The sequence below is a fragment of the Branchiostoma lanceolatum genome, chromosome 7 (genome assembly GCF_035083965.1).
Source record: "Branchiostoma lanceolatum isolate klBraLanc5 chromosome 7, klBraLanc5.hap2, whole genome shotgun sequence".
Taxonomy (NCBI): domain Eukaryota; kingdom Metazoa; phylum Chordata; class Leptocardii; order Amphioxiformes; family Branchiostomatidae; genus Branchiostoma; species Branchiostoma lanceolatum.
In genome coordinates this window covers 17,105,285-17,117,970 of record NC_089728.1, presented here as the reverse complement: position 1 = coordinate 17,117,970, position 12,686 = coordinate 17,105,285, and the positions used below count along the sequence as shown (strand labels likewise).

At 40.4% G+C, this 12,686-nt stretch overlaps 1 protein-coding gene across 1 annotated transcript in view; it reads right to left on the bottom strand.

The window, feature by feature from the left end:
• LOC136437944 (galanin receptor 2b-like) overlaps positions 1–5,129 on the bottom strand; it is a 28,368-nt gene extending 23,239 nt beyond the window's left edge. The window contains exon 1 of the mRNA XM_066432540.1: positions 4,958–5,129. The gene's annotated coding sequence lies outside the window, so the exon portion shown is untranslated. The remainder of the gene's footprint in view (positions 1–4,957) is intronic.
• Between the last annotated feature and the right edge of the window lie 7,557 nt (positions 5,130–12,686).

Here is a 12,686-nt window from a genome sequence, read left to right as displayed (position 1 = left end):
TAGCAATCTCTGTTGCATATTCATGCCCAGAATATGTTGATATGGATTCAATTGTCTAATAATCTCGAATCCTACTGGAATTCAAAAGCATGCAAAGTTGCAACAATGAATCACCGATGTTCAAGCACTTACTATTCATGCAACCATTATAGCTTTCTTTAAGTGCGGCGTCCAACCACGTACAACAGTACTATACTGGCTATTTTCAACGAGAAACAATACACCAGCATGTTTAGGACCAAAGATCCAAAAACACAGTTCTGCTGCAGTACCAAGGTCGGCCACTAGGAGGGTCAGAATCTACCTTGACCGTCCTGTCCACAGCACTAAATCTCATCACAACCCATCCATAGGTTCTTAAGTTATCTTGCCGACATGAATGAAATTTTATTGCTGAAAAATCGTACTTGGTACAACGTATGGCACTAAAATCATCAATATTACAAGGCTAATATATTCTACAACTATAACTACAAAGTACGCACGCAAAGTTAAAACTATACCTCCCATTTGTAAGGAGGTAAAAAAAGGCAGATGCGTAACATTCCCCTTGGGACGCCGTGCTGTCAACGATGCACCGTAAACATTAATGTACAATGATGAACTGGCTGTAAACAATCTTTAATGATGGACTGCTCATTTGGTTAATTGGCTTGCTGCGTATCTCCTATCATTTGTTGCATTATGTTAATCACCCTAGAGACACATTGCATCAAAACTGATTTATCTAACAAACAAATAGAGCGCCTACGCCAAATGGCAGTTACTCAAGCAACTGGATAGTTTTTGGAAACGGTAAGACATTTCAGGTTTCAAGTTTCAGTACCTGAAACGTCTGCCTGCTTTCAGAATATATCCAGTTACTTGAGTAACTGTTGTAAGGCGTATCTTGTTAACTGGATTTCTAACCTTCATCAACGTGAATGGAGTGCCTGCGTTCGTTTTTCAAATATTCAGACATAACATATCTGTAATCATCGCTCTCCCCACATTCAAGCTGCGATATAAACATGCGTTGAATTTGAATTGTTCTTCCAGAAAGAGAATGAAACAAATTTTACTTGCGTTATCCCCGATGTAGCTGCTATCAACGTCCTTTTACACATGTAGTGGGACTTTACGATATACAACCCATGTAAAGCATTGATATTAAACTGTATATATAACAGGCGCCAGTTGTTATTAAAATGTTAACAGGGATGCCAAACATATCATATCCATTGATGATAAGTAACGAGATATCATATTTTGGCATACGTTGTTTACTTTTATTGGTAGAAGGCGTCTGCTCTACCGTTGCGCAAGTTGGTCCGCCAATATCGGCTTAAAAAGCCCTTCAACGTCCGCAATGATTCAGTACACAGACGGGGAAAACGTATCTATATATGGCGAAATCCCCAATGTCTTGGTGACAAACAAAACGAGTGTTGAATTTCAATTTGTCGTTAGTCTGATTTTCATTTTTTATTATTTCTTGACATGTTATTATTGATTTGTCGTATACATATTGATGGATTTATGTAGTATTGTGTTCCATTATTCGATTCTATTGAAGCTAATTAGAAATTGGTGATATCTATGGTTCTTTTCATTGTATCTCACTATTATTATTAGTTAGTTTATAGGAGGACGGCTTAGAAAAGCCTCCCGGGTTTCCTCCCTCCTCTTGCACTATTGTTATATTTTATATATTTATTTGCCTCTGTTTCTTATTTCATTTGTGCGAACCAATAAACAAACAAACAAAACAAACAAACAAACAAACACATGTAGCAACGCGAAATATTTTTGTCATCTCTAACCCGCGTACGTAAGGGATCAAGAAATGCCCCTGTCTTCCGACGTTTACTGAAGCTAGCAAGGTTCGTCTTCAGTCTTGGAATAACCCCCGCTGCCCAACCGAGATCAGTGACTAATCTGCGAGCTATGCAATCATTTATATCATGATAATCCACCCTCGTATATCTTCCTTATCGCCTGGTCCCTTATAACTCCCTGGGGTTATGTGGCCGCTGTAGGATACATTGAACCTTTTTGCATTGGAAATCGTCTCTTTTGCTTTTAGTTCTGGGCCTGATTTTCCTGGATCGATATTTCTGGACCTGAAAATCCCCTTTACGTGAGTAGCTTGCATACTTCCTTTTATTTCGGAGCTGTTTCTGTTCGCCTTATTTCCTTGACAAAAGTCGTCAGGCGACATTTCTAATGTGACCAAATATGGTCATTCGAAACGGTGCTGTTGTTCACTTTTTGGTGCGTAGTGGCACATAAGACAGTAAGTTCAATCTTGCTGGTTCTGTAGCAGGGTATATTCTTTACAGAGAGGGGTTACCCGCCCTTCCCATTTATCGTGCTCATGGTACCTCTTCCAACACGGGCCCCCTAATTTACGTCCCTTCCGAAAGACGGATGCAGCCCCAACCGAGGCGTCCTGCCCCAGGATTTAGACCCAGGAGCTCAACTTGTAGTTTTCTTTGAGGCTGCTATTGGTTGAGCTACAGGGACATCCCTCGACAACGGTTTCAACGGAGCATCTAGTCCAGGCAATTTAAATTTTCGTGAAAGACAGCCTACTTTTACATTTCCATGCTAGTATTCTAAGACATTGAAAAAAGCGGCTATTTTGGCCAGATTTTCAGTGTTCAGCAATGCATTGCCAGTAGTTAGATTGGCGTTCATTTGTTACAAACCATGGTGTGGTGTGGTGTGGTTATCCCAGAGCGATGAATATATTACTGCACTGTGTCTTTGTAGATGTTCCTGTAGCTCAATTGGTAACAGCCTCACGGATGTGCTCATGGTTCTAATTAGAACCGGAGACCCCGGTTCAATCCTGGGGTAGTGACATCTCGGTTGGGGCTGCACACGTCGAAGGGACGTAAAACGGGGGTCCCGTGTTCAATAAATGCATCGAGCACGTTAAAGGATATAAGGGCTAAAACCCCTCCCTGCAAAAATATACCTTGCTACCGAAACAGCAAGGAAACTTCCTGCACTGCACTACAATGTATGTGCCACTGCAAGAGTCTGAACCAACGAAATCACGCCATTGTATAGGGCTTTGCAATTGACTCGCGTAGCAACACTTCATTTTCGTCAAAACATTATGAAACCACGAGTCCATGATTCTGACAGCTCGAACACTTGTAATCGCATGAGTAATGTGCCCAGGGGAGGATTACACCATGGGGACGCAAATTAGTCCGCGCACCAGTCACGACGTGCATTTGCTGCAATATACCTGATGTAAAATGTGATGAACGGCATGCATAATTGGATTATCCACCTGTCCATCACCCCTGTCAATCAAAGTGAGCCCTTCCCCACGAAAACACAAAGCAGTGACGAAAGAAACCCTACCGGGAAGCGAAACTCAGTACTTCACGACTTCGTGCTTCCAGCTATGAGTCTATCTACTGGTAGGTATAAAGCTTTACATATCCAAGGACATCCCCTGCGTCATATACTTACGTATTCAGGAGACGCCGCCAGCCAACACGATAAGACTAACTGTACGATCGTGTTTTTTATGATTTGTAGGTTCATGTTCAACAGTCTTTGGGGAAAACTGATTGAAAAATGGATATGGTGTTTTTCTCTCTTATTTATGAGTCTTAAATATGATATGCTTATAACTCTGCGTTCTTCCAGCTTTATAGACATGAGGGCTTCTTCTTTCTTTTAAGTCACTACACTTCGTGTCTGTCGTTTATCATTGCGACTCGAACAATAAAAGACTACAATCGATTCCTAAAAATTGATCAGCCTCTGTGACCTGTTCAAAAGAACCATCAGAGAACGGCACGACAGAGAAGACAAAAAAGCTCCCTTGTCTTGACTTGGATTTCCGTTTAGCTAAGGGCTAAAAGATGCTCACGGAAGACGCTGATTAAGCTGAAACGGATGTACACTGTAGCGGCACTGCAGGCGAGCCAATTTGAAAAGACACCGCTATCGAAGAGATTAAGCGAAAGCAGCATCACCTTGAAAGAAGCTTTATTTTGTGTCTTTCCTCGAGATAACGCTATTAAGTAGGATTGATTAGAAACAAGCTGTTCTTGGTTTAAGCCACATAGATTTAGGCTCACACGGCATAGTACATACTGTTATGCGGGTTGACTCGAATCAATACAGAGACAACAGAACACTCGCCAGTTGGCTGTATACATGTACATGTACATGTACATGGCTCTTTGGCTAACCCATCTTTGTTTATATGAAATATTCTTACATTCTGTAGAAATATTAGACTGATAACCTTAACATATACGTCAATATATCTCAGTCAAAGAGGCAAACACAACAGTCATACAAGGCAGTTGCTTCAAGTGTTAAGTGGACGGGGCTTTTGAGCGACCCTCTAAAAAGTGCCGTTTAGAAGGCCGTCTTTGTGGAAGACTCTTGGAAAGCTACAAGACAATCTCCATAAAATGAATGGAGGGAAAACAATCCTAGCCAAGGAGTAGTTTTTATGGCAAGTTATGGCGGTTTTATGTGATAGTTTCCAAGAAAACAAGATTTTTGTGAAACAAGAAGAAATCATGGCAACAGCACACAACGAAAAACACCAGCTTCACACGTGCCGGTTTTAAGCATATCCAAGCCGAACATTCGTCGAGGTTGCATTCTAGCTATGTCTATGGACACTTCGCGCTCAATTAATATCAATCCTGGCAGATTGGCCGGTTGATTTTCCAAATCGAAATTCAAACAAAACTAAAAAGAAATTAAATCTTGTTTCCGTAAATCTCAGTGGCATAAAGAGCAAATACAATTGTGTGGAACGAATCCGTACCTGCTACAAGAATCGCAGTCGCTTTATGAGGCGATGTAGCCAATTGGCCGGTTGATTTACAAATCAAGTCAAAACAAAACAAAACAAAAAAGAAATTAAATTAAATCTTGTTTCCATAAATCTCAGTGGCCTGACGAGCAGAGACAATTACAAGGAACGTACCTGCTATTACAAGAATCGTTTGGTGACTTTACGCGGCGATGTTGTCAGAAGTCAACCGGCGGCGCATTGATTCGAGGTTGGAGAGAGAGTAGACAGAGGTGACTGTTACCGAACGGCCACCCGGGTAACACTGGCGCTCACGGTAGGAGCCGGCTGGGTTTCTACATCGACTCAGCCTCATTAATGATCATAATACCCAGCATGCACGTGGGCCGGGCGGCACAACAAACGCCAACCGTTGGAGATCACGCGACAGCACCACCAACTTGTGAATCGTTGCCGGGGGAACAAAAAAAAAAAAAAGAATGAACGTTTTAGATGACTAACGCCTTGAGGTAAAAACAAAACAGTATTACGCTGCCAAAAATATCTAAGATATATTCAACTGCTGTGCACGGAAAATATGATTATGATATCATGAGGGGAATCATGTATATCAGTTGCAGATATAGTGACAATTCAGACGTGGAGAGGAAAATGGAAATGAGCAACGCTTAGATCATTGTGAGGTGCTCAAACCAAGAATAAGAGGTAGCGTTAGATTATGTCTATGTTTGAACATACGTTTGGGTACCGCGTCCTCGTTGCAAATTGTCAGTGGACAAAGAATGCATAGAAAAGGAACAACAATGCAAAGTGGTGATTTCTAAGGTTGAGAAATCAAGATTTGGAAGGGTATCCATATCAAGCACAAAAAAAATATTTCTAACTGTTCAAAGTGTCTAAATTTCCATCCGTTAAAACAGACATCAATGTCAATAACATCGGTGAGATTTTCTGTATATCATTGCTCTAACAACTCCAGTAACCCGTACAAAATAAGACTAATTAACAGAACGCAATGCTTATTACGCCCAAGCAATTTATATCAAAGTCTTGATTAGCGGTAATGGAGAAACCCCGCAAAACAGTGTGCTTTGATGCCCTTGGATATCTTGAAAGGAAATATCAAAGTTTTTTTTTTCATAGCGCTACGTCTTTGAAAACATCTTGCCTTTCAGTCTTCATTTTGGGCATACTGAGATCAAACGGACAACCTTCTGTTGTTTAACCTTGTCGTCTTGAAAACGAAGACCATGAAAATGATTTTAATCCGTACACAGAATAGGAATAATAAACAGATAGTGAAGTTTATCAAACCTAAGCAGTTGATATAAAAGTCTATATCTTGATAAGTCGTAATGGAGACAAAACACAAAACAGCGTACTTTGACGCCCTTAGATTTCTTAAAAGGAAATGTCGTCAAACCTTTTTTTACAACCCTAGGTCCTTGAATACAGCTTGATTTTCAACCTTCATCTAGATCATATCAAACCTAAGCAATTGATATCAAAGTTCATGTGAAAAACAAGAAACAATGTACTTTGATGCTCTTAGATTTCTTGAAAGGAAACGTCAAAGTTTTTCTATAAACCGAGGTCCTTGAGAACATCTTGGCTTTCAACCTTCATCTAGATCATATCAAACCTAAGTAATTGATATCAAAGTCTATGTGAAAAACACGAAACAATGTACTTTGAAGCCCTTAGATTTCTTGAAAGGAAATATCAAAGTTGTTTCTTCATAACGCTTTGTCCTTCAGAACATCATGCCTTTCAATATGTATTTTGATCATACTAAGATCACAGACAGCTGATACCTTGTTGTTTGACCTTGTCGTTCTGAAAATAAATGTACTTTGCCGTCTTGCAAAAACCATGAAGATCCTTTGATAGCCAAAAAGCTTTGGCGACTGTGAACACAGCAACGTAGCCTTCCTTTTCGTCTTTAGTTGATTCTTAAAGCCTTCAAGGTGACATCACACGATATGCAAACGATATGGCTTTTGTTACAACCTCACGTGGCACCAAACTGTCCAAATCTAGATGTTGGGACAAAACTTGTGCTTACGACACTGCAAATCACGTATTTAGGGCGAGAGGGACGAGGTCATTGACCTTCATAAAGTTGACAATCTCGTATCAGCAAATTAACAGCAGACTGTAACCTTTTGGCCAAGCCTTTTAGACAAAGATGGCTGTATAGATGAGATAGCGGGTGGGTTGCATCAAAGGAGGGCTTCCGACAACACCACCGCCTTTGTCGAAAAGCTGTGCGGACGCTATTCGTACTAGATATAATCTCTTCTGACTTAAATTGAATTTCTCCTTATATCAGTGACATTCACACTCCATTCCCAAGGGAAATAAAGAATGTGCGGCGGACGTACCAAGTGTGTGACAAGTGAAGGTTGATAACTTGCAAGAAAAAGGGAAGAAATAAAGTATCTACAGCACAATATTTAATCTTTTTGTGATAGACCTTTTGCAAAAATATAGAAACTGTTGAAACAAGCATACAACCACGACCTTGACAGAAAAGAGACAAGATAAAAACGAAGTGTCATATTCAGGAGTCAACATGTCTAGAAAAGCGTTTCGGTGCAATACTGACACGTGGCGTTTGAAGATATTTTCTAGTCTGTTTAATCAAACCCTCACTATCCAGGTAGCCTTTACCAGGCCCCGCGGATCGCTGGGAAAATAATAGAAATTGGCCAAATAGAGTGAATTGTATGCTAAGGGAGCCGGCTACGGAGAGAGGGTCCAATCTGCAATCCTAGCCTGCAAGTGAAACCCTGGCAAATAGTCGCCCTATAGCCGGCGTAGCTAGTCTGGTAGAGGCTGCTATTGTCCAGGGCTCTTCGGTGCCCCTCCACACATAAACAGCGGTAGGGCTACTAAGAACACACCGTAGTCAGACTATAGCTATTGCTCATTCTTTTAACGTAAGAAAGAGCTTAAGTAGATTAGTGTAGACGACGTTTATGAAGAAATATTTCTGTCAGTGACTTGATGAAATAGACCAGACGAACACATCTTTACGCTCTGATATTTCGGTAACTATAACCGGACCATCCCACAAACCATTAATATCAATCCGTAATGTCGATACAAGACGATCGTGCATGGGGACAAACACCATCTATTAGACGACACTGCATTTATAATGTATATAGTATTACGTTAATGCTCTGTCTACTATACTATATCATGCATCAAAGATGGAAAATCTGAACGGCGTTTTCTTCAGCCGTCTTCCCCAATATATAATGTCAATACATGACGATCGTGCATGGGGCCGAACACAATCTATTAGACGGCACTGCATTTATAATGTATATAGTATTACGTTAATGATCTGTCTACTATACTACATCATGCATCAAAGATGGGAAATCTGAACGGCGTTTTCTTCAATCGGGTTCCCCAATGTATAATTTGAACGATGAATAACACCAGTTCTTTGGAAGTTGTAAAACACTCCCACGGTATTGGATTATCTCATTGCTCCAGAGAGATATCTGCAAATTGTTCAAAAGAATGGTGGCACAGCAATTAGCCTTGCCAACCCATCTCATCCTAAATCCTTTAATGCACAAAAGGGAGGTCTAAGACCTGAACACAAGCCCAGGTGACCATGATAACCTACTCAACTCTTTTTTGATGTTTCGGACCATCAGCAGTATTTGTAGTAAGTGGCAGGGTCGTAATCTCCAAGCAGATCTCTACGGGGGCAGAAAAGGAGCCAGTCCGTTAACAATGTCCAGAACAGGGGCCGGCTGGATATTGTTGGCGGGCTGATCCTTTACAGCTCCCGTAGAGATTAGCAGTATCGATCGTTACGATGAAAATCTTTCTCTTATTACTGCCGTTTACTGCTTGTTAAGTGGGACAGTGTAGTATTACCATGACCTGCGTGACTTGCCCTATTTTACTAAGAAACGGCTTAAATCAGTGACACGTCACAACCAAGATACCCAGGCAGTTTATATGTTTTCTGCAAATGTTGAAGACACTTTGACGATTACCCATCGGAGATACCCGTTGCTTAACTGGTTTTAGTCCCTGATTTGAACCCGTAAAAGCAAGAAAAAGCAGATCAGAAGGCATCTCACATAACAGTGTTAATGGATTTTTGATAATTATCAATTACTCGGAGGCTTTTAGGCTTTGTGCGCGTGGCGTGCGTGAGAGTTTTACCAATAGAACATCTTGAGCTAGAATCTGCTTCACGCAACTCCTGTTGACTGCCTAGAAAAGAAAGTACTGTAAGTACATTTAAGTTCGCGTGGTGTTTATTTCGCGCTAAGGCGAAAATGGAGTTGTTTTAAGCTCCCAGCAGCGCTATAGTCACATACTGCTACAGTATTGGACAAAAATGTTCCCGGTGGTTCTAAGTTTGCGGTGAAATGGTTTCCGCGAAAACCGCGAACATAAAACCACCGCGAACATTTCTACATTTACAGTAGCTTCGATCGTGTTGTGACTTCAATCGTATTTAGTCTGAATCTGTTGTTCACCTTTCGTGGACTAATATTTATTCCCTGACTGAAATTCCACAAGACAGAAAAGTATCATTTTCTATTTCCAAAGTCCTCAGATTGCATCATCATTGAATGTAATACGGTTATTCTGGACGAAGACAAAGATGCAGTGTAGGCTTGCAAAATACTGATTTCTGAGATAATTAGCTCCCTCGGGGATAATGAGCACCGGGATGCTATGTTCCTACGGAAACAATTATAAATGAGACGTTAACTCAAAGAAATTCTTGTCAGATCTAGATGATTTAGATGCAGAGATAAAGCCTTAATGGGAATCCGCAATTACCTACATGGCAACACATTGGACGTAGAAACTCTTAATTTTCACTTCGCGTTTGGAGATATATAAATAACAATATTTTGTTTGCAAGTTCTTGCCCGAGGGCTAATTTCAACATGAATGAATGCATAGAAAAGGTATACTGTACAGATAGTGCGAGATATATAAATAATAATGTTTTATTTGCAAGTTCTTGCCCGAGGGCTAATTGCAACATGAAACAATGCATAGAAAAGGTATACTGTACAGATAGTGCGAGTTGTTGTATTTGCAAGTTATTGCTCGAGGTTAATTGCAACATGAACCAATGCATAGAAAAGGTATACTGTACAGATAGTGCGAGTTGATATAAATGATCATCGCAGGAAACTTAACAGCCTTTTGTGTCCTATACATGCCCTACACCTGACAGGTTATTGGGGTCAGGGTTGGGGTGTTCACACACCTTTAAATGACCGATGGCGAAGCTAAGCAAAACTAATTGCGGCTTGTAATCACGTTTGGTGCCGGGAGAAGTAAAAGGTTATTGACAGGCTGTAACTCCCTGTGGAATATAATCACGTACCGGGGAATGTTGGGAAAACAGGCGGGGATATGGAAACTTTCCCAGGGAAACTTTTCTCAATTCGACCGAAGGTTTGGAAGGCAAGATATAGTAGGCATCCTGCATGTTATCAATTTCTCAAGCATGTAAGGTGAAGCGTCATCCGTGAAAACTGTCAAGTGGAATTATGCTTCAAATATATCAAACTGGGTAACGTTTGGGATTTATAAACGAAAGAGACGGTCCCAAATCCGTTTTTTTTTTCAAGCGGAACAACAGCATTATGTTGAGTGGTCCGCAACATCAGCTTGTCTGCCTGGCGTTCCACTGTGTATTGTATTGTTGCAATTTTTAATAAGGATAAAGATAAAGCATTATGTACTAGCTTCAGGCAAAGTATGACTGTGCAATTTACCTTGTGAAAATAGTGTCTGTAATAAGATCATGTCAGTAGATTGTCATTTGTAAAGAGATAATAAGATTTCTACATACTTGCCAACACTTAAAATGTGTTTGTGTGTCACTCAGCTTTGCTCATGCTTGCAGCAATGTCAAGGTAGAGTTTGAAATTTGGCAAAATTGGCGAATCTGTCAGTAGACATCCCGATCGGTGTCTGTAAATATAAAGAAATTCCCTTTAGGGACCGACAGAACTTTTGCAACTTCGATTTTATGTCACTTCAGAATAATGAATACACTTGAAAGTAAGAATTTATAAATGGTAGATCACCCTAACACATTCCTAGCATCCTTGTCGAAAGGGATTCCGATAGGGATCCCTTAGGGTATAGACCGTTATCAAATACTACCTTGGTTCATTACTTTCACAAATTGTGTTTTGATTTTCTATAATTATAGATAATTTTGCTTCGACCTTTGACCTCTCCCACTCCGAATTTGAGTTTACGTTTTCTTTATTAAGATTTCTGTTAATTTCAAATGTACATTTTGTTGTATAGTATGCTGTACATTTGTTTCATCTTATTTCACTATTATCATCTCCATGAAAAATGGAGATAATGTTTTGGGTGTGTCTGTGTGTCTGTATGTTTGTTTGTCTGTCAGTTTGTTTGCGTTTCCGGACTACTGTAGTCAGCATAACTCAAAAACCTCTTGATGGATTACGATGATATTTGGTATGTGGGCAGGTGTTGGGAAGCCAAAATTCAAGGTTGATTTTGGGCCCCCTGGTATGTGACCTTGTTTGTCTGGCTTTTAGCTCAACTTACGTTTGATTTCTGTTTAATGAAACGCATAATTGTTGTATACTTCCGTTGCTATAATTTTCATACTTTCAATATGGACTCCAGGAAGAATAATGATGTATCACTTATAGCGATCGTAATAAACCAAACCAAACCAATTGGCGATTTTGCCAGATGGTGACCTGTACCTTGACATACAATCTACATACCATGACAGAGTGGTGTGTGTATCATAAGAGTTTATGAATAGCTATCTGTTAAGACCTGATTCCAATCAGCACACGTAGACACAATGAGCACAGTGGCCACTACCATCTATTGTCTATTGTCATGATATGACATGATGGAAAAGCTTTTGATGAAACCAGCCTGTCGAACCTTCATCACGAGGATTCTTGATATAGTCATTTCACTATGGGGCGTTGAAATACATAATCACTTAAGCCATCTAATTACTAAAAATCATGATTATCTGTCAACCCCTTTCTTGGGTCATTGCCCTTCAAATTCTGAAACACAACTACCCCCTGCAGTTCTAAGAAATCCACTAGGGGGCCCAAACTTACACCACTTACTCTCTGCCCCAAGAGCTATGTTCATAGTCACCAGAGGTATACAAAAAAAATACCGTGCAGTAGCATGAAAAGCCGCCAGGGGCCCAAAATCTAATCATTTTGGGGTCTCATCAAAGATCTACCCACATATTAAATATCAAGACAATCAATCCAGGCCTTCTCGAGTTATCGTGTTCACAGACAGACAGACAGACAGACAGACAGACAGACAGACAGACAGACAGACGGACAGACAGACAGACATTCCAGAAAACATAACCTTCTTGGCAAAGGTCATAAACTCATTTCACCATCGGACCAATTGTTGAATAGATCACGAAATAAACTCAATCTGACAGCATCCAATAACCGGGTTATCAGTAAGACAGTAAACTAGTTTTCGACCAAATGACTGACGGGTCAAGGACCTGAGCATGTTAGTGGGTTTACCTGTCTTTTATAGGCTGAAACCGCTGACAGGGAAATTACTCCCATTGGTCCTCCGGATAATTACTTTTGTATGGGCCACAGATCACCTATAGGCCATTACAAATCCGTTTCATCAATGGAGCGTCCAACGTGTAATCCCAAACGCACACAAAGCAACAGAAGAAAATGGACTTCGAGGGAGCACTACTGATTAAAGAGATACCGTAATCTGTCACGTTGTTTACACCCTCATTCAACTTTCCCGTGGTTCGCTGCAGCATAGAATTTGACAGATATCTCAACACATTTCATGCTTTTAAGCCCCTGTCACACTTGTGCGTATATACAAG